Consider the following 24,368-nt stretch of genomic DNA (forward strand, 5'->3'; position numbering starts at 1 on the left):
TAAAATCCGTTCAGCCATTTTCCCGTAATTTCCATTACCAGTTCAAATTATATATATAGATATTAGAATATGAACTAAACAGATTGAATTTTAATCAAAATCCCAACGATAGTTCCAGAACAAGCTGGACAGAACAATCTTTACAGCCTCTCCTACTGAAGGAGAAAAAGAAGACGAATTATTAACAACTTTTTTCTCGTACCTTCCATTTTAAACAAGCCGTGATTTGAAATCAGTTCTTTGGCGTCACATGCCGAAGCCCCTCAGAAGATTCACATGCTCAATTTTTGGCGTGTGTCGACTGTCTCGGATCGTTACGTAGCAACATCATATGCTTCCATGACGTCCGCAAGGAGAGGCAATTTACCGGGGCTACATGCCTCACCTTTATAAGAGACTGGCCCGTACCTGCCTCCCTCACGGACTACAGTACGACAAACATTATTATTATTATTTCCTCGAGGGGTGAGTGAGGGATGAAATGTCCAAGCTCGTTTAAATAACCTTTAAGGACTCGGGGAGATGTATTTTTATGAGTTTGTATTTCCAGTTCGCAGAGTATACAATAACCCGTACGTCTGGAGATTTCCCTATATTTTTGTAACCTTAGAGATAACGGGGTTCTAGGACTGAGTCAATATTGTTTCCAGCATGTAAATATTATTAATTGTCTTCGTTAATTACAACTGGGATGCTGTGGACGATGTTTCAGTTCCTACCGCAGAGAGAAAACTGGAGCATCAGCTTCTAACGTAGGCTATAATTAGGGACAAATATTTTTCCAGCATACGAAAATATTAGGAATTACAGTAGGTAATTAATTAGTTCCTATTAGTATGTTATTTTTGCAGTGTTGATTTTGTCTGTAGCACAAACAGTTGCTAGCATGTTTGGAGGTTCACAAAGAAATCACGATGACGTATCAAGTATCCCATCGTATTAGAGAACAGAAAGCAGCTGCAAGCAACTCTTAGATATTTTCAATAATTCAAAATAATCAGCGGTTAAACCTTACAACGCCAAATACACCGGTGCAAAAAGAGAGTAGCTCCATGTTTTGTCAGATTGCAGGTTAAGATCGGTATATATAAAGGAAAGAAGCCTTCTTCAGCTGATGGAAAAGAAGGTAGCTTCATGCTTTCGTAATGAAGAGAATGAGGAAAAACTTTTGCCTACAACTATCATTCGGAGCAAGAAAGAGATAGCTCCGGAGCTACTACCCATAACATGATCATAAGTTTCAATAGCCATTTCAGTTCATTATTTAAAGAAGGTTAGTCAACAAGAGGAAGCACAAGTTTGTGGACAAATATTTTTCCAGCATACGAAAATATTAGAAATTACAGTAGGTAATTAATTAGTTCCTATTAGTATGTTATTTTTGCAGTGTTGATTTTGTCTGTAGCACAAACAGTTGCTAGCATGTTTGGAGGTTCACAAAGAAATCACGATGACGTATCAAGTATCCCATCGTATTAGAGAACAGAAAGCAGCTGCAAGCAACTCTTAGATATTTTCAATAATTCAAAATAATCAGCGGTTAAACCTTACAACGCCAAATACACCGGTGCAAAAAGAGAGTACCATTAAGTACGAGAAAAATTCGTACCGGCACCGGGAATCGAACCCAGGACCTCTCAGCTGTGCGCGCTGAGTGCTCTCTAACCAACTGAGCTATGCCGGGACCCGATTCACGACGCCGGCCGAACTCCTCTCGTAGTATCGTGTTACGGCCCTACTACCTGCACTTGAGACGATACACGTCATATATGTACAGGAGCGCATATTACATGACTTTATGGCTATATTCAACAACAGTTTCTTTAAACTGTTAACATCATATATGTATCAAATATGAATGAGGTCTCGCCCACCTCATTATATTTTGCTCGACTAGTATGACTAGTCAGTTTGTTTTTATACCATTAAGTACGTGAATCGGGTCCCGGCATAGCTCAGTTGGTTAGAGAGCACTCAGCGCGCACAGCTGAGAGGTCCTGGGTTCGATTCCCAGTGCCGGTACGAATTTTTCTCGTACTTAATGGTATAAAAACAAACTGACTAGTCATACTAGTCGAGCAAAATATAATGAGGTGGGCGAGACCTCATTCATATTTGATACAAAAAGAGAGTAGCTCCATGTTTTGTCAGATTGCAGGTTAAGATCGGTATATATAAAGCAAAGAAGCCTTCTTCAGCTGATGCAAAAGAAGGTAGCTTCATGCTTTCGTAATGAAGAGAATGAGGAAAAACGTTTGCCTACAACTATCATTCGGAGCAAGAAAGAGATAGCTCCGGAGCTACTACCCATGACATGATCATAAGTTTCAATAGCCATTTCAGTTCATTATTTAAGAAGGTTAGTCAACAAGAGGAAGCACAAGTTTGTTTTATCTTCATATCGTGTAATGGAGTTTACACAGAATATCACCGGTCAGCATGGATTTTGCTGACTATAAGCTAAATATTACAATTGAAGAGCCCACTGCAAGAATGATGGATGTCATTTGGAATACATTTTTCAGGAGAAGCAATTGAAAGTTTGAAATGCTTAGCGCTCAAAGCTTAACTGTGATTTTCCGATCATTACTGGACAATGACTATCGGTGTTAATGCCATATAACTCTCTATGTACATTCTATATGTCTTATGCTATGCATTGACAGTCTTGGTTTATTTTTGACAAGAAAGTGGCATCCATCATTCTGGCAGTGGACTCTTCAAATATGTTATTAGTAATTAAGTTATACAAGTTCAAATATCTTGGAGCAACAGTAACAAATATAAATGACACTCGGGAGGAAATTAAACGCAGAATAAATATGGGAAATGCGTGTTATTATTCGGTTGAGAAGCTCTTATCATCCAGTCTGCTGTCCAAAAATCTGAAAGTTAGAATTTATAAAACAGTTATATTACCGGTTCTTCTGTATGGTTGTGAAACTTGGACTCTCACTCTGAGAGAGGAACATAGGTTCAGGGTGTTTGAGAATAAGGTGCTTAGGAAAATATTTGGGGCTAAGCGGGATGAAGTTACAGGAGAATGGAGAAAGTTACACAACACAGAACTGCACGCATTGTATTCTTCACCTGACATAATTAGGAACATTAAATCCAGACGTTTGAGATGGGCAGGGCATGTAGCACGTATGGGCGAATCTAGAAATGCATATAGAGTGTTAGTTGGGAGACCGGAGGGAAAAAGACCTTTAGGGAGGCCGAGACGTAGATGGGAGGATAATATTAAAATGGATTTGAGGGAGGTGGGGTGTGATGATAGAGACTGGATTAATCTTGCACAGGATAGGGACCGCTGGCGGGCTTATGTGAGGGCGGCAATGAACCTTCGGGTTCCTTAAAAGCCATTTGTAAGTAAGTAAGTATGTAAGTAATTAAGTTATAATGTCGGAATGGATTATCCTGCAAAAGTTACATCGTTGTTTCTGTCCTGCTACCCCATGTATAGGTCTGATATTAAAGACGAACACACAAGATATTTCGATTGCCACTAAAATCGGCGAGGTTGCACATCGGAGTTGAAAGATATACGCCCAAAATTTTTAGTCAACGCCCAAAATGAAAGTCACAAGTCGCGGTTTCCCACCCTCAATCATATTAATAATATCGGTCCTAGAATTTATAACAACTGAATAAAGAAATACCGTCACCTATTTAACGCCAACAGTTCCATATTTAAAAATATATGTAAGCAATTTGTTATGAGTAAACATTAATTTTTAGATGTCATTTTATTGTAATTTATGCATGTAAGTAGATACAGAAAACAAAATTGCATATTTTTCGAGAATGTGTGGTACAATTAAGAGGACACTGAGGAACAAAGTCAGAAAAGACACAATGATAAAGTTCTATAAAACTATGGCAATCCCAGGAGCGCTATATGGCAGTGAGACATGGACAATGTCATCTAGAGATAAAAGTAGATTACAGGCAACAGAGATGAGGTATCTGAGGTCGGTACTGGGAGTAACTGGAAGAGACAGATTTAGAAATGAAAATATAAGAAACCAATTACAAATTTATAATATAAATGAACAGATAGTAAATTATAGACAAAAATGACTGGAACACGTAGAGAGAATGGGCGAGGATAGATATCCCAAACAAATTATGCATTATATACCTAAAGGGAGGAGGAACATTGGTAAACCTAAGAAAAGATGGATCAATCAATGAGTGCAAGTAATTTGGAGCCGCAGCTAGCCTTAAAAGGCTTAAAGCTTGGAGAAGAAGAAGAAGAACTTTATTATGTATCGAATCCTCCCCTGAGCATGAGATTAGGGGAACATAAGTTAGGACCGGGTTCCTGGGTGAAACCGGGTACATGCTTATTTTCGTTGGACACCCCTGAAATTTACCGTTTGGCAACATAACATTTCGAGGACACAGTGAACCATTGTCAGTGCAACCCTCGTGCGAGCAGGTCAACGTTTTCTCTAGTTTCAACCCGTATTGTGTTTTGGTTATGTTTAAAGTTATTTTTCAAGGATTCCGTTTCTTCTAGGAAGAGTGAAGCCGAAGTTTGTTATTATTTCCAAGTAAGTACAATGAAAGAGGGTTTCATTAGCTTATAAATATGTCAAGCAATTGACAATTGGAAGTTCTGTTTTTGTGAAAAGGACTTAAATGTGAAACAGTGTGGTCTGGGGTAAAACCGGGCGGGGTGAGATCGGGTACCCGGTTATACCTCTATCCACTGTTTGTAATGAGGCTGAGTTGCTAACCATATTCACGTTACAATTTATTTGAACATTATGACATAGAACTTAATGGAGTTATAAGTAAAGTTTGTTAGAACTAATTTCAATACAATGTGAGCTTATGGAATCGAAAAATAGTTGCGTATACATATAACTCATGTTACAAGTATATATACATGGTAAATGATAAGTAGTTAAATTATGCAGGTAACAGCGATGTTAAAAACTTTAATTAAAATATGGTTATAAATAAAAGTAACAAGATGGCATGGATTTAAAATTTATGAAGAATAAAATGTTTTAAAATTACTATATGATCAATTATTATTAATACAATGTTGAAATTAATAAATCTTGTGCTTTATGTTATCACTTGATCATTATCTAGAATTATATCCTTGTGGAATTTGCTGTGTGATGTGCTGAAATAAGAGAGGGGAAATTAACCAAAGTGGTAATTCGTAGAATTTGTAGGGTAAACATTGGTAATTTCGTGATAATTTCATGAAAACTAATTTAAAATGCAAATGTGTAAATATATCCTTATTCCGATTTTTTCATCTAAAAGACGATAACTTGCTGTACAAATCTGGAGACATAAAAGATTGGATACGTTCTTGAATATGTGCCAAAAACCACTTTTACAACTTAAGCTGAAAGGTTGGTTATTTCGTGATAACCTTGGTAATTTCGTGATATTGCATTGATAATTTCGTGACAGGTAGAAGAATTGTGGAAAAATTCATTAAAGTCAAATGAAATTCTCATTTATTGTTACAAGACTTCAAACATAGTAATTCCGTCTAATATTCATAGCAAGAAAACATAGAAATACATATCAACACATAATAAGAATGAAATCAAAGTAAAATTGAAATTGAAAAGGGATCTTCTTTGCCCTGAAAGGGTGAACACTTTTATTACGGACTCCCACTCTTAAGCTATAGCCTACATATATTACTAGGGTAACTCCAAAAGCAGTGCATAGTGTTTGTTTAAAAATTATATTTATATTGTAGATGCATCCTTAAGGAACAAAATGTCACTTTTCCACATAATCCCTGTCCCTTTCAACTGCCTTACGTAACCTAGGAACGAGGGCCTGTAGACCAGCACGGTAAAAGTCTGGACCAACACGTCTGAGCCACTCTTTAGCAGCGTGCACAAGGTAGTCATCCTCTAACCTCGTTCCGCGAAGGGATCCTTCAGTTTACCAAAGAGATGGTAATCGCACAGTGCCAGTTCAGGACTGTAAGGCGGGTGTTTCAGTGTTGTCTATCCGAATTTTCTGATCTGGTCTGTGGTCTTGTGACTGACATATGGCTGTGCGTTGTGGTGCAATAGCAGAACATCCTCCTTCTCCCGATGTCGTCGAACACGACTCAGTCGAACTTGAAGTTTCTTGAGAGTTGCAACATACCCGTCAGAATTAATGGTGGTTCCGTGTGGCATGATGTCCACAAGCAAGAGTCCTTCTGAATCGAAAAACACAGTAGCCATAACGTTTCCTGCCGAAGGTGTACTTTTGAATTTCTATTTCTTTGGTGAATTTGCATGATGCCACTCCATTGTCTGCCTCTGTCTCCGGTCCAAAATGGTGGAGCCATGTTTCATCTTCTGTCACAATTCTTGCAAGTAAGTAATCTAGCACTTATCATTGACACTTAGCATGATAACAAATCAAACAGAAGCTACACTGAACCCATTGCGTCTCCGTTTTCTTTTTTGTTATCACATCTTGTCTTCAGATTTCTAAAATTCCTATTGTAATACATTTTATACTATTTTAAAAATTGTAACACTTAATGCTCAACAAAATTTCGCCTCGAACAGCTAAGATTTCTATCAGTAAAGCTAAGCCTATATGGCGACTACAGATGTATCTAAAATTCCAAAAACATTTCCTAAAATTTCATGAAGATACAATAAATCATTGTACCAAATATCATAGCCTTACTTTTAGTAATAAGCCTGTAATGTAATTACAAACATCCACAAAATTTGTACGCCTGAGAAGTCGACGCAAACTTGCTCTCTCCAAACATAAAAGCTCACTGAAGCAACTACAATAGTCACACAAAGCTTAGCTGTATGTTTCTGGAAACTGGACAACATATGCAATCCCTTGGCGTAAATTTGGATCTCGTAACACCATTGGTTAGTTCACAAAAGAGCAAAGAAAAAGTATCACGAAATAACCACTGCCACAAAATTACCAATGTTTACCCTATATGTTTTTAGCTTGTGTAAAAGCTAATTAATAGAGGGGGGGAGAAAGGGGGGCAAAAGAAAGGTAATGAAAAGTTTAATACAGTGTTTTAAGATTACTTACGTATGTATATGCCTGGATTTGCATATGATATTCTATCTGGTTTAATGCGTGCTATAAATGGTGATCATGGGTAGTTTGCTATGTGTAGACATAGTTAACGAGAGCTATATATGTAGATAATTTCTGAAAATAAGGAAAAGCATTGATTTAATAATTGTATGTGCTTCGATCCATACGAAGAGTTAATCATAGGGCAAAAGAATAAATGTAAATGTATATTAATAAGTAACTATCTTAATATATAAAATTGAATGTGGGTATGTATGTATGTATGTATGTATGTATGTATGTATGTATGTATGTGTGTGTTCTCTATACAAATCTACACGCTTTGACCGATATGTGCCAAAGTTTGCACATTTAATCTTCATAACCAGGAGAAGAACATAGGCTACATTAAAATTGTGCAAATGGAAGTTAAATTCATTAAAATTATAAAAAATAAAAATAAATAGATCAAATCTTCATGTATAATATTAAAACGCAAAATTTTCTACAGTCAATTGTTTTATTATTATTGTCTGTTAAATTCAACATCGACTTTCACGAGGCCATGGAAATTTTAACACGAAATTAAATTACATTGTTGTTACAGATCATGAAGGCTAAGACTATATAATTCATGCAATAAGTATCTTTACGCAGTCCAGGACCGTATTATGAATTCCTCGATGCAGTTTTGTAGATAGTGAGCAAACTGTTTATACAACTGAATTCTAGAATTCTTTGAAACTACAAGGATTGCTACCACATAATTTACTTAATATTGAATAACCAATAGTACTATTGTGAAATATTGACCCACCAAAATAAGAATTGGTGTGAAAAACTCATACGAAACGTAATAGAATTGGCAATATTAACTGCAAAAATAAAAGGAGATGTTTTTATTCCACGTATTGCTAGGATACTCATTCAACTGCAATTTCAATGCCACAAGCATTTGCAATGGCCATATTAAAATGAAGCTCAAGGACAGTTGCTCAAAGTTGCAGACATTAATTTAAAAACTGCGTGTTTTTCACATCCTCAACTATATTTTATACAAGAAGCGAAAAAAAAAATACACATATCAATAAGCAATTCAATGATACTTTTGTCATATTGCTAATGTGGTATGTGAATGTACATAAGCCTACTGAAAATACATTGTATTAATTCTCAAAATATTGTTCACGTTACAGATTTAGTATGTTAAACGTTGTGGAAATAAAAATCTCTTAATTTCTAAAATACCGGTAGGCCTATACGTTTCTCAGAATATTAGTCTTTATGTTAAAAATGACTTATTGCGAGTTTGTATTGTATCTGTATTCTGTGTGTAAAATTAGAATTAATATAATATATTCTGAATATATGAGATGTAGTTTCAATTTATATTAAAAAAAACTGGGTATGATATAAGCGGGTGTACAGCGGTCAAGAGGTAAAAAAATCTTCCAATATAAATTAAATTATATATGAATATATTAATTCAATGCTGAAACTGATCAGAAAGAGGAGAAGAAATTATATTTTCGTTGGGTTTTACTTTGTTTATAGTTTGATTTTTCTATTACTTTATTTGTATTTCTGGTGGTGTGGAAGAGAAGGCCTAATGGCCTTAACTACACCAGAATAAATAAAATAAATAAATAAATAAAAACAAATAAATAAATAAATTTAAAACAACAGTTTAACGTCAGGCACATGATGAAATGTTTTCTTTGCGGTGCCTGATTTACAACTGTTTTAAATTGAGTTACCCCTGGCAGGCATTTGGCTAAGGAGTTCATTAATTCATGTAAGTGACGTTAAGTAAAGATTCATCTTTATGGGCGAGGAAAGCTTAGTAAAGACAACTCGTTTTGGTTGTGTATAGTTAGGTTTCCGAGATTTCCGAAAATTTAATAACCAGTTTAATTAAAAATAGAAGCAGAAAGGAAAACCCGGGCAACGCCGGGTACTTTCAGCTAGTTATATTATAAAAGAATGAAAAGTTTTAGTAAATGTAATTAAGAATTTTATAATATCGATGACGGTTTACGTTCACTTACGTGTGTGTATGCCTCTATTTGTAGAAGTGTGTTGCTTGGTGGTTTGATACGTACTAAGAGCAGGGTGATCGTGCATGTTTTGCTTTGTGATGGCGTAGTGGCGAAAACGTTTATATATTTTATAGCTTCATAGCAAATAAATATTTGCAAAGAGATAAGTCTTATGATTGAACTTACATATTTTTCATTATGCTAAAATTTTGTATATTTACAATTTCTTTGTATTATATTTTTCTGGCAATAAAATTTCTGGCAATTTCTGGAAATCTCGAAAAAAAAATCTACAATACTTATTTATTATACTCCAATTTTACAGAGAACCCTATTTTACCTGAGATAGTTATGTTAGGGTTATAAATACATAATATTTGGCTAATAATAATAATAATAATAATATGATATAGGTTAATGAACTCTCCTATTGAATTAGTCTTACGTGTCAATTATGAAATTAATACCAGTTAACAAATCTATATATTCAGCAAATCTGTACAAAGTTTTTTAAGTTATACACATGAATGAATGAAATGGAATGAGTTGAAATTAAATCCTAAAATACAATCTTATATTTCTATTAATAAGTTTCATGAAATGTATGCTATATTATAACGTAAGCAAATATCTAATCCTAATATTCACTAGAATGTAGTTTAAATTTCTGTGGGTTGAAATCTCAGAAGACGTTACACAGTTTTCCGTTAAACATTGTTGTCACAAGCAATTTTTAAATTATATAGATCACAAACACAAGAACACAAAAATACATCACACTAACATACGAAAAAAAAAAAACCGCATATAATTACTACCTACATTCAAGAAATTAAATTACAACATCCCATACAGAACAAATAACACTCTACGAAAGCATCTCAACACACAAACAACACAAACAAACAAATACAACCACACAGGCGTATACAAACTCAACTGTAACACCAGCAACAACTTCTACATTGGACAAACAGGCAAATCGTTTCAAACAGGTTACAAAGAACACGTCACAGCCATAACAAAATTACAAAACACCTCCACATATGCAGAACACATACCAAATGCTAATCACACCCACAGAGACATCACCACAGACATGGAAATATTACACATCCAACCAAAAACGCCAGAACTAACACAGTAGAACAATATGAAATATACACACAAAAAACACATCCCAACGAAATTCTCAACACACAACTCAACTTCAAAACACATACACTCTTTGACTCTACACTATACCACAGGAACACACCCTCACAGGAAACAGAACAAGTGGCGAAAAAAAAAATAATAATTCAGTGGATATATACAAATTTTATCATGTAAATACTTATAAGACGACCTAGTAAGCTTATCATCAGATATACTAACAGTTAAAATTGCCTCCAAATGACTGAGTCTGACAGCAGGAATGCAGAGTGCGGGATAGTATCGATCTCGCGCAAGACAATCTGTTATAGTTGTTGAGGAATTTCTCGGAGGCATGAAGCACCCGGCCTCCCGCAAGCAGAGGGGTGGGGGAGGGAATTGAGGAGGGGGCTCCAGCAACACAATAAGGACTCCCTCGGGGCGCAACACCGGAAGCATGGTTAAATTAATAAAATCATATTTCCTTCCTCCTCTTAACCTTCCGCCTCCTCACCTGTATATCGCATATGCTATTATTTCTTGTTCACAAGCCGAAAGCATGGACCCGTTTGTTCTAACTTTAATTGTGACTTGCACAGCTGTTTGTGTTTTCAAATTGCGCTTTTTAACATAAAGTGTGCTGAAAAACTATCAACCGCACAGATGCAAAACACCAGACTCGCGGTCGGAAATCCCGGGTTCAAGTCTCAGGATAGGCAAATCTGATAGTGGTTTTGGTAGCTTCAAAAGTCAAATATTTGATTAATTCCCACTTCCACTACAATAAAGATATAATTAACCGATGGGAGTGATATGATTCTATAGCTGTAGGGTCTACAGTATCCAGTAGTTGGTAAGCTGTGAACAAAATTGTAGTCCCTATTTATTTTATTTTAAATCCACCACCAACAGAAGCAGGCTTGCAATTACAGGTGGCTTACGTAGATACATACACAAAATACATAATAAGAAAAAAAGCAACAAAACAAACAACACAAACGAAAGAAAGAAAATACATAATGGTAATACTGGGTGTTCATTTCAAAGTGTGTCATGACGTCACTGTTGTTGGGTCACCGATTTGAAGCGAGTTTCAGTTTATATGTTAGAGAAGTTGCCTATTATTTAAGGCGTTCTTTAATCTGAACTTGAGAACGTGTACGGTATAACTTGAACGTCGTAGCAACAGATGGCGGTCTGTACGGTCTGTATGCTACCATAACCTCTTTCGAACTGTGTTTTGCGCCGGCAAGTCGTACGCAGGGTATTTGTTATCATCGGTTGCGTACGGTAACATTCCACAACACAAATCAAATGCTCCGTGTCCATGTTGACCGTCGAAGTTAATGTCAACAAATACGTAAGTAATCGTCTTAACCCTCTCCCCATATCCCGACAGTACGTATTTCCAAACAGTTCACATTCCTGCCACTACCGGCGTTACCGTATGTATCGGCACGTACTCTTCAGAATGAACGCCGTACTTGCTAGCCAACTTCTCTGCCTCTTAAATTATACACCTGAGCTGCGGAAGTGTAGGAAGATTGAATTCTCTAGGCTCATCAGCTAGCCACATGACGGCATACAGCGAGCCAAGACACATTTTGAACTGAACACCCAGTATATGCTAGAAAATAATATTACAGTTAATATAGTGCCAAATGTCAATATAATCATGGCGCACAATCTATACAGATTGTTAACAAAAAACAACTCAATGTTTTTACTGAGAACAAAGGGGCCTTTGACTGATATTTTCAGATAGGGACTCCATATTCACCGACTTAAAGTGACTGTAGTTCAAGACTTACTGCAATAGTTATTTTCATATTACAATACGAGAATGGAAAGTTATCAAACGAAGACGCAAGCCAGGAATCTCCAATAGGGACGAGAAACTTATCTGCATTGATGCCTCTCTATTGCTACTAGAAGTCCTCAGTTCCAGAAATTTTGGTAAAAACTTACTTACTTATGGCTTTTAAGGAGCCCGGAGGTTCATTGCCGCCCTCACATAAGCCCACCATCAGTCCCTATCCTGTGCAAGATTAATCCAGTCTCTATCATCATATCCCACCTCCCTCAAATCCATTTTAATATTATCCTCCCATCTACGTCTCGGCCTCCCCAAAGATCTTTTTCCCTCCGGTCTACCAACTAGCACTCTATAAGCATTTCGGGATTCGCACATACGTGCTACATGCCCTGCCCATCTCAAACGTCTGGATTTAATGTTCCTAATTATGTTAGGTGAAGAATACAATGCGTGCAGTTAAAAACTGTATACTTTAATTCAATCTCCCTTTCATTTTTTTTTTTTCAGAATTTCATTGTACATTAACATTTCCTGACAGCCAAATCAGTAAATTTCTCTTACTGCAAGGAACCACTCTTTTCAATCCAACAACTGTCTTTCTCTTAACTGTCTTCTCTCCATCGCTTGCAGAATGTCCTGTTTCCTATGTTGTTATTGGTTTTTCTCTTTTCTTTCTTTATCCAATGATATGCCATCCTTGATACAATCATTCGCATCACGTGTCCCTGCCATATTAGTTTCTTGTAGATATAGCGTCTACAACGTTTTTCTTAACTTCCATTTTGTCTCTTATTACATTATTCCTAATTATATCTCTTCATGAAATTCTTGCTGATATTCTCCAGTAGTCCTTTTTCAATGCCGAAATCTTATTAAAAAAATATTTTTCAATTGTCAAGTTTCTGCACTATACAAATTTGTACTTCTAACCATTATTGATATATAAATTTTATGTTTAGTTTCTTTTGTGATTTTTTTTATCCCATTATATCTGATTAAGGGGACACTATGGTGAAATAATGGTGAAAAATAAAGAAAATCGATTTAAAAATTTATTGTGACTCTCTATTTAGACCGAGCTCAAAAAGCTAATTAATTTATATTCCCATGACTATTTTCAAGCTTTAGAGATAAAATGAAATTAAAATTGTGAGAACTGTGACGCAAGGAGCCTTTTTAGTAACACCAATATAAAATACATTTTAAAAATGTAATTTCAAAACTATTAGCCCCAAATGCCACCAAATTTTGTACAGATGACAGTATTGTAAGCATGTTTATGTAGTTTAAAATTCATTAATTTTGAATGAAAATTGTAAAAGATTTAAAACTCACAGAAGTGTCCCCTTAAGAGCTGATATTGCATATCTTCACTTCTTTAGACGTTCTCTAAGTTCTATGTCATTTCTTCCATCATCAGCGATTGTAGCACCTAAATATTTATATTTGTTGCAGTATGTAGTAACCCCTTTGTTTTCAATTATCAAGTTTTGTTTCTATCCTCCTATACCCATATACAGTGAAGCTTCAATTGTAGGCAGTTCAATTCTAGGACAGAGCACATCGACTCAGAGTTCAGGCACCTTACAGGGTCCCCAAGAACAATGTTCACTATTTCAGGTTCTCATTGTATATCGCAATTTTACCAGCAGAGAATCGAGACAATTTCGTAAATTAGATCGCAAGAATATAACAAATAGGTATATTTTAAATTGATTTAATCCCGCAATAATGGGGGGGGGGAATCCATAATAATTTGCATCTCTAAATACTGACTACACACTAGTATGTCACAAGTATCATTATGGATTTCTCAAATAAAAAGAAATTAGGTGAGACGGGGAATCGAACCCGGAGCACCTGCCTGACAGGCTAAGGATATGACCACTGAGCCACTGCAGGAGTTTCAGCGGATTATGGTCATTGCCTTCGAGATTCGTGGGTTCAAATCCAGTGAGGGTGTTAGTTTTTAAAGGATAATAAAATTCATCCATCCATCCATCCATCCATCCATCCATCCATCTCCATTGAAGAGAATTTCAGTCAGGAATCGAACGTAACGCCGCTAGCATTGTATCCTGGATAACTACCACCTGAGCTACAGGTAAGGTTTAAGAACATAATTATACCATTTCTTATTTCAAAATTGAAAACTTAATAGATGCTCAACTATTTTGTTGCTATGCAGTTTTGTTGGCAACGGATCAGTCCGCGTGTAATATGCAGTTGGCTTCATAGCGCAGTGTAATAAAGAATTTACGAAGATTGGGAGGGGATGGGTGGGGGGGAGTTTGAATTCAGTGGTACCTCGGACAGCGTTTTTCTGGGAACAGAATCAATTCCCTGCAGGCCCCTGCACTGCCTGTTTCATATTTTATAGTATGAGTGCAGTTCGGTTTGAATTGTGCCACTAATTCATTTTTGCGATAATCTGTCATAAAGCGTGCGTTTTATTTCAGTATTTAATTGTGACAAAATGCAAAAATCTGGTACGTTTGGCATAGAATCGATCTCGTCCAAGCAAAACAGTTCTCTGCGTCCTTGTAGTAACTGGGGCTTGCAGCAAATTCGCAATGCATGCAACGTTTATAATAATAATAATAATAATAATAATAATAATAATAATAATAATAATAATTTATTTATTTACTGATATTTATGTGCTGGACAACAGTCATTGGCCAATAAAAGTCCAGCACAGTGATACAAATAATGCTATAATATGAACAACTATGGTACACATTACATAATAGAGATAACAACAAAATAAAGAACATAGATTACAATGATTGGTTTACAAGAATTAATACTATTATACTGGGTGTTCATTTCAAAATGTGTCATGACGTCACTGTTGTCAGTCAGCGATTTGAAGCGAGTTTCAGCTTTTATGTCAGAGAAGTTGCCTATTAATCAAGGCGTTCAATCTGAACTTGAGAACGTGTACGGTATAACTTGAACGTCGCAGCAACAGATGGCGGTCTGTACTGTGTGTGTAGTACCATAACCTCTTTCGAACTGTGTTTTGCGCGAGAAAGTCGTACGCAGGGTATTTGTTATCATCGGTTGCTTACGGCAACATTCCACAATACAAATCAAATGCTCCGTCGAAGTTAATGTCAACAAATACGTAAGTAATCGTCTTAACCCTCTCCCCATATCCCGACAGTAAGAAAAAACCCACCTCAGTACTTGTTTCCAAACAGTTCACATTCCTGCCACTACAGGTGTTACCATACGTATCGGTAAGTACTCTTCAGAAGAACGCCGTACTTGCTAGGCAACTTCTCAGACGCATAGGTAATACACCTCTGCGGAAGTGTAGGAAGATTGAATTCTCTAGGCTCATCGACTAGCCACATGACGGCATACAGCGAGCCATGACACACTTTGAACTGAACACCCAGTATTTTATGGACAGGAGTTGATTCATACAAAAGTATTACCAATATGTGTAGAAAGATAATGCAATTAATATTAGCAAAGACATTGCCATGTCCTAATACTTCTATACATTGAATGGATCGAAATCGCCTACATGTAAGTTAGCATGTTTAATACATCTGGAGACCGGCGAGGAAGGTTTAGGATTTCTAATATAGAAGAGTTTGTGATGTCTCATGTCCTTCATAGGAATACGAAGGCTGACACTGTTTAAGAAAGATTGACAATTAATGTCACCTTTAAGGACCTTACATAAGAATAAGTAATCGAGATCATGAAGTCTGGCATACAGGCTTCGACATTTGAAGTGCTCGCATTTTTTATCATAGTTATACTCAGAGTTATTAGGCAGAAATCGGTACAAACATAATGAAATAAATTTCCTTTGAATATTTTCCAGTTTTGCCGAATCAGAACTAGTAATAGAGTTCCAAACCACAGATGCGTATTCGAGTTTCGATCTCACTAATGTATAGTATAGTATTAAAAGAGAATCAGGTGATTCATACTACATTAATAATAATAATAATAATAATAATAATAATAATAATAATAACTGTAACAATAATAATAATAACAACAATCACAAGTCGTCTATCTTGTTGATTGGTTAGAGTTTCAGTTGATATCAACCCTTCCACTTCAATTATGTAGCATATTATAATCTTTGGTATCCGCATGGTATCTAAATTCCGTCGACACGAATGCGTCCAACAGAATATAAATTTGTTTCACGACAACTTCATGATGACCTCCGAATAGAATATCTCTCCGAATATATACAAAAAATCACAAATAAACTCTATCACAAGGCAGCACTCAACAGCAACAAACTAATAAATTCTCTTGGCAGATATGATATAAACAGGAAATACAAACATCGCCGACCCAAACAACTACTCGCATAACAACAATAATAATAACTATACAATAACAATAATAATAATAATAATAACAATAATAATGACAACAATAATAACAATAACTATAATAATAATAATAATAATAATAACAATAACTATAACAATAATAACAATAATAATAATAACTATAACAATAATAATAACAATAACTATTACAATAATAATAACAATACTAATAATAATAATAATAATAATAATAATAATAATAACAATAACTATAAGAATAATCATAACAATAATAATACTAATAATAACTATAACAATAATAATAATAACAATAACTATTACAATAATAATAATAACAATAACAATAATAATAATAATAATAATAATAAAGGTAAAGGTATCCCCTTAACATGCCATGAAGGCACTTGGGGGGCATGGAGGTAGAGCCCCATGCTTTCCATGACCTCGGCACTAGAATGAGGTGGTGTGGTCGGCTCCACGCTCTGACCGCCTTTTACCCCCGGGAGAGACCCGGTACTCAATTTTATAGGAGGCTGAGTGAACCTCGGGGCCGTTCTGAAAGTTTGGTAACGAGAAAATATCCTGTCACCACATGGGATCGAACCACGGACCTTCTAGTCAGTAGCCAGCTGCTCTACCAACTGAGCTACCCGGCAGCCAATAATAATAATAATAATAATAATAATAATAATAATAATAATAATAATAATAATAGACAAGACATGCTTCTGTCGGTAAAGCTAAAGACTATGAAATGGAAGAAAGCGGATAAAGGCGGACTTTACAACTCATCCTAACTGTACTCCGAAGTCAGATTTGGAACCTACATTTATGCACCTTACTAGTGTGTGCACGGACAACTTTACATTTTAAATTCCCTTTACAAGCAATAAAGGAAAACATTTTTAGCACAATCGTGTTTTTGTAGTATTTATAGCTATTGTTATTAGGCCTTGAAAGTTAGAATTCCCACACAGAAATTTGTTGCTAGGAAACTACTCTTCATAACATAAAACTCTACTGGAATAGACCCATTACAGTCCACTTATTGTGACTTACTTTGAAAGGATCTTCCCGTCTGTCCAATGTAAAAATCTGGGCAGCTATTACATTTTAGTTTGTAAGCACCAGTTGAATTATATTTATTTGTATGTTTGATGTAATTATTTGCGATTTTGCTCCCTATAACATAATTCTAGTAAACTTCTACTAAATTAATTCTCATCATTTAACCAACTAGCTATCTCAACTTAATTATAATTCTTTACGTATTGGATATAGACTGAATTGAATTACATTAGCTCATAAATTAAGTTCTTACTTTTTCTTATACTGTAGTTTTCATCTCAAATTAAATAAACATATACTTGTCGTTAAACCTTAATTGAAGAATATTGCTGGAGAATCTTCATTGTGTTGTAAATATTCATAATGTAAATATGTATGTCACTAATGTAGTCGTTAAGGCTGGTTAAGTGGAAGAGAAGGCCTTACGGCCTTAACTCTGCCAGCGAAAATAAAACGTTCTATCCACATTCTTTATTCCCCTTATATCCCCATTTCCCTCCTTATATTTTCCTTGTTCTTCTTACATTAACCTTGTTCTTCTTACATTCCCCTTGTTTTCCGTATATTTCCCCTGTTCTTTTTATATTCTTCTTCTCTTTGCTATATTCTTCTTCTCTTTGCTTTCTTCTTCTTCTTCTTATATTCCCCTTGTCATCTTTGTATTCGCCTTGTTCTTCTTGCATTCTTCTTGCTGTTGTTGTTTTCTTCTTGTTTTACTTGTCTTCTCCTTAATCTCCATGTATTCTCCTCATATTCCTATTGTCCTTCTTTAAATTCCCATTATTCCCCATATATTCCCATTGCTCTTCGTATATTCTCATTGTCCTTCTTTAAATGTCCCTTCTTCTCCTTATATTCTCATTGTCCTTCTTTAAATTGTCCCTTCTTCTCATATTCCCATTGTCCTTCTTTAAATGTCCCTTGTTCTCCTTATATTCCCACTGTCCTTCTTTAAATGTCCCTTCTTCTCCTTATATTCCCATTGTCCTTCTTTAAATTCCCCTTGTTCTCCTTATATTCCCATTGTCCTTCTTTAAATGCCTCTTGTTCTCCTTATATTCCCATTGTCCTTCTATAAATGCCTCTTGTTCTCCTTATATTCCCATTGTCCTTCTTTAAATGCCTCTTGTTCTCCTTATATTCCTATTACCCTCCTTTAATTCCCGTTGTTCCCCTTACATTCCCATTGTCCTCCTTTAATTCTCCTTGTTCCCCTTATATACCCTTTGTCCTTTTTTAAATTCCCCTTGAATTCCCGTTGTTCCCCATATATTCCCATTGCTCTTCGTATATCCCCCTTATATTTCAATTGTCCTTTAGATTCCCCTTGTTCTCCTTATATTCCTATTGTCCTTCTTTAAATTCCCGTTGTTCTCCTTATATTCCTATTGTCCTTTAAATTCCCCTTGTTCCCCTTACATTCCCATTGTCCTCCTTTAATTCTCTTTGTTCCCCATATATTCCCATTGCCCTTCGTATATTCCCCTTATATTCCCATTGTTCTTCTTTAAATTCCCCTTGTACTCCTTATATTCCTATTGTCCTCCTTTAACTCCCGTTGTTCCCCATATATTCCCATTGCTCTTCGTATATTCCCCTTATATTCCCATTGTCTTCCTTTAATTCCCGTTGTTCCCCTTACATTCCCATTGTCCTCCTTTAATTCTCCTTGTTTCCCTAATATTTGCATTGTCCTTTTTTAAATTCCCCTTGTTCTCCTTATATTCCCATTGTCCTCCTTTAATTCTCCTTGTTTCCCTTATATTCCCATTGTCCTCCTTTAATTCTCCTTGTTCCCCTTATATTCCCATTGACCTCCTTTCATTCCCCTTGTTCTCGTTATATTCCTATTGTCTTCCTTTAATTCCCGTTGTTCCCCTTACATTCCCATTGACCTCCTTTCATTCCCCTTGTTCTCGTTATATTCCTATTGTCTTCCTTTAATTCCCGTTGTTCCCCTTACATTCCCATTGTCCTCCTTTAATTCTCCTTGTTTCCCTTATATTTCCATTGTCCTCCTTTAATTTTTCTTGTTCCCCTTATATTCCCATTGTCCTCCTTTAATTCTCCTTGTTTCCCTTATATTCCCATTGTCCTCCTTTAATTCTTCTTGTTCCTCTTATATTCCCATTGTCCTCCTTTAATTCTCCTTGTTCCCCTTATATTCCCATTGTCCTCCTTTAATTCTCCTTGTTTCCCTTATATTCCCATTGTCCTCCTTTAATTCTCCTTGTTCCCCTTATATTCCCATTGTCCTCCTTTAATTCTCCTTGTTCCCCTTACATTCCCATTGTCCTCCTTTAATTCTCCTTGTTTCCCTTATATTCCCATTGTCCTCCTTTAATTCTTCTTGTTTCCCTTATATTCCCATTGTCCTCCTTTAATTCTCCTTGTTCCCCTTATATTCCCATTGTCCTCCTTTCATTCCCCTTGTTCTCGTTATATTCCTATTGTCTTCCTTTAATTCCCGTTGTTCCCCTTACATTCCCATTGTCCTCCTTTAATTCTCCTTGTTTCCCTTATATTCCCATTGTCCTCCTTTAATTCTCCTTGTTCCCCTTATATTCCCATTGTCCTTCTTTAATTCTCCTTGTTTCCCTTATATTCCCATTGTCCTCCTTTCATTCCCCTTGTTCTCGTTATATTCCTATTGTCTTCCTTTAATTCCCGTTGTTCCCCTTACATTCCCATTGTCCTCCTTTAATTCTCCTTGTTTCCCTTATATTCCCATTGTCCTCCTTTCATTCCCCTTGTTCTCGTTATATTCCTATTGTCTTCCTTTAATTCCCGTTGTTCCCCTTACATTCCCATTGTCCTCCTTTAATTCTCCTTGTTCCCCTTATATTCCCATGTCCTTTTTTAAATTCCCCTTGTTGTCCTTATATTCCCATTGGCCTCCTTATATTCCCCTTGTTCTCCTTATTTTTCACTTGTTCTTCTTATATTACCTTTGTTCGTTTCCTGAAATTTATCTTGTTCTCCTTGCATTCTTTCTTCTTTCCTTGTCTTCTCCTTGTTTTTCTTCCGTTCTTCTTATTCTCCTTGTATTCCCCGCGTTATCCTTACATTACCTTTGTTCTCTTTATGCCCCCTTGTTCTTAAATTCACCTTGTTCTCATTTTGTTTCCCTTGTTCTCCTTGTATCCCCTTGCATTCCCATTCTCCTCTTTATATTCCCCTTGTTCTCCTTTTATTCTTCTTGCTCTCCAAGTCGTCTCCTTGTATTAATTTCCTTCTCCTTGTTCTTCATGGTTTTCACTTGTTGTCCTTGCGCTGTCCCTTTGCTCTCCTTATATTTCCATTTTTGTTCTCTTCCTGTTATCGTAGTATTTTCCTTCACCTCCTCACACACGTATGCAGCACAGTAAAGCTATGAGCCTGTCGACAGGTAACCACACCCACACGTGGCTCTACGTACAGTTATTGCTGTGCACCTGTCTTCTTTGTTATTTCTTTAATTCTGAACACAAATGACGTTTATGCGAGATCGTGCGTATTTGCTTGTTTTCCGCACAGAACCAATACGCGGTAACACACATAACAATTTCCCTCTTCTTACTGCTTAAGAGCGACATTCATTTTACTGCTTTACGCTTTTAACATATTATTTTTAGAGACGTTTAATATAGTAATAATTATAAATTGGAAACTTACCACTGCAATTTCACCTAAATTGCAATGTTAATTATTGATTTTAAATATTTGCAAAAATTAAGTAAAGTCTACTACTCCACGAAACTTATTGCATTCCTGATACAAGTAACATTAAGGAAGCCGTGAAAAAATCAACGAGATTCCAGATACCGATGTTATTACTGCAATATGTTATATAAATAATATTGTTAAAATATTAAAATGAAAAATAAATCATTACATAACCTTACCGTTTGTTTTAAGTTCGCATTTATAGACTGGGAGAAAAAAAGACAGACGTATATCACGGCCTGCTGGAGTATAGTAAACACAGAAAACATTTTATAGCAACAATGTTGAAGAAAGATATTTTGGTTTTCCGAAGTTGCCGTCATTAAACAGAAACCAACATGGAGATTTCATTGCAACTAATTAGAAATTCGTCTTTCAGGTATGTAATAAACGATCTTCGCACAAAATAATGTACGATACACGAGCGGTATGTTTGTTTTCATGTTCTCGGAAATTAAAAAAGCTCAACTACGTTTCGCTTTTTCAATCTTTCCCTCGAACATGAAAACGTCAACATACCACTCTTGTAACGTATATTACTGTAATCGAGCACATTGTTTCGTGTAAACCAAGCAAGGAAATAGCACAGAACACTGCAGTACGAATTACCGAAGGTTCGATACTGTAAACTTTGACGACGATATCTTACAGCAAGGGGGGGGGGCGAATTACAACGACTTCCTGATATAAGAACGGAGCAGAATTTAAAAATACGTGCGACTGGCCGAAATGAGTAGCGCTGCAACCCGGAGCGAGAGAGCCGGAACGCGCGAGTCCGCACCGTCTGTCCAATTAGAATTTCCTGATGGTTTCAGGCAGGGGTTAGCTTAGAGGGTGAGAGGTGTGCAGTCGGAAAGGAAGGGTGGAAAAGGTCCTTAGTTTAATGAGACCCTCATGTGGAAGAGAAGAGTGTATCCTGCAACACCCCCAACCCCCTTCGTCTGTCGCCTCATCAGCAGCCGGGCTATAGGGGTAACGCCATATAAGTCTACAGAGTGGGCCGCAATTCAGTGACCTGCAAAGCCGGCACAGCTACTTCCACTTGTTATTATGAGCTGAAATAAGAATACATATTATAATCTTAATGAGGTAAGTCCAAAGCTGTTACTTACTTCTGAAACTCCAGTTCTTTAACTCACATGCTCATGGGTGGGCAACTCGTGCTCTGTATCTATATGCGGTTCTTACAAGAAGCACGTTTGTTCGCATCTGCAGTAAGTGGCGGCTCGTTTTAAGTGAAAAACAATGTAATCCCCAGATCATTTCCCTTAATAATAATAATAATAATAATAATAATAATAATAATAATAATAATAATAATGATTTATTTTAGCTGGCAGAGTTAAGGCCGTAAGGTCTTCTCTTCCACTCAACCAGCAAAAAGTGTATATACATATGCATGAACTTACAAAGAATTCAACAATTTGATTTAGATGAGAGTTACATGTATACAAGAGTTATTTACGAATTAAACAACAAAGTACTATGAACTATTAATTAAACACTGAAATAAACTGTGTAGCAGAATTAAACTAAAATACATAGAATGTTAATATATTTCAAATGATATTACATAATAGAAAGAGATTATTATGAGACAATTTTGAAAATACAGCACAATCAGGATGATGTCTAAAGAAAAAAGTAACAGTGTAGTCAGTGATAGTTTAAATCAGTATGATTGGAGTGAAATGCTAATAAGGTTATCTTTTAAGCTGTTCTTAAAGGTGTTTGTTGTCTTCCAGCCCCTAATACTTTGTGACAAGGAATTCCATTGACGCGAGGTGGATATTGTAAAAGATGAGGAATAACAAGATGTTCTATGAAGAGGTATATTTAGCGTGCCACAGATAAGTGATCTGGTATTTACATCGTGGTTAGAGTATAGATAAGAGAAACGAGACGAAAGGTAATTTGGTGTTGAGGTGTGCAGAATTCGAAAGAGTAAAGGCAAAGAGTGTAAAGTTCTGCGTTCTTTAAGTCGGAGCCACGAGAGACTTGCGAAGGACGGTGATATGTGATCATATCGTCGGATGTTGCACACGTATCTGACGCACATATTCTGAGCTCGCTGTAACTTGACTGACAGTTCAGAACTTAGGTCACTTAAGAAAACGTCACAATAATCGAAGTGCGGCATTACTAGGGTTTGTACTAGGGTAAGTTTTAGTTGCTGGGGCAAGTGATGAGTCGAAAGAGAAAGATTCCTTTTTATTGAGAAGAGAGGTAAAGCTTATATTATGTTATATTACACTTTCTTACGCATGGCATTTTATGTTACAAATAAACACAGTGAAGGTTTTAGTAAAGATATACTGTCTAGATCTGCTTTAGAATAGCTAAAGGTAAAAATGGGATATCAACCAGATGAGACTGATATCAAATATCGTTAGCACGTCGTGCGTGCGAGTTACAGAATTGCACGACATATGAGAGACTAGCTAAGAGCATTTATGGATGAACAAAAAATAAGAATACATATTATAATCTTAATGAGGTAAGTAAAAAAATTTCACTTCTGAAACTCCAGTTCTTTAACTCACATGCTCATGGGTGGGCAACTCGTGCTCTCAAAGTGTGAACACAACCTCAGTGCAGGTAGAACGGACTCCGTATCTGTAAGCGGTTCTTACAAGAAGCAAGTTCGCTCGCGTCTGCAGTAAGTGGCGGCTCGTTTTAAGTGAAATACAATATAATCCCCAGACCATTTCCCTTTAGTGATGAGTCGAAAGAGAAAGATTCTTTTTTATTAAGAAGAGACGTAAAGCTTACATTATGTTATATTACACTTTATGCTCGACCATGCGGAAATGTAGTAATTATACACCTGGTAGCAGTCCTTTAATGCATGTCATTAAAGTACACCTACTCATTAAAGTACAGTTGTTCAGCCAATGACAAGTCAGCTTTGTACCGTTATAAAACCGCAAGTATCGATTATTCTCGGATATTCAATCGAAAGAGAATTAGCGAAAAGTCACGGAGGCTGGAAATCCAATACTGTCGCAGAAGGTTATGTTCTGTTACTATAACAATTAGAGTTAATTGTAAATAATATTCAAATAAATTGAATTTGTCATCTCGTTTTTCAATTATAAATCAATTTTCAGGTTATACCAGAGTAATGTTCATCTTATTCTGTGTCAAGGTCAATGAAATTCGGCCTCGGAAGAAATCAATACTTTCGCGTCTGCGCACATCTCACAATTCAGGTCAGTTCGCACATAAGCA

This window comes from Periplaneta americana, chromosome 12, assembly GCF_040183065.1.
Source record: "Periplaneta americana isolate PAMFEO1 chromosome 12, P.americana_PAMFEO1_priV1, whole genome shotgun sequence".
Lineage (NCBI taxonomy): Eukaryota > Metazoa > Arthropoda > Insecta > Blattodea > Blattidae > Periplaneta > Periplaneta americana.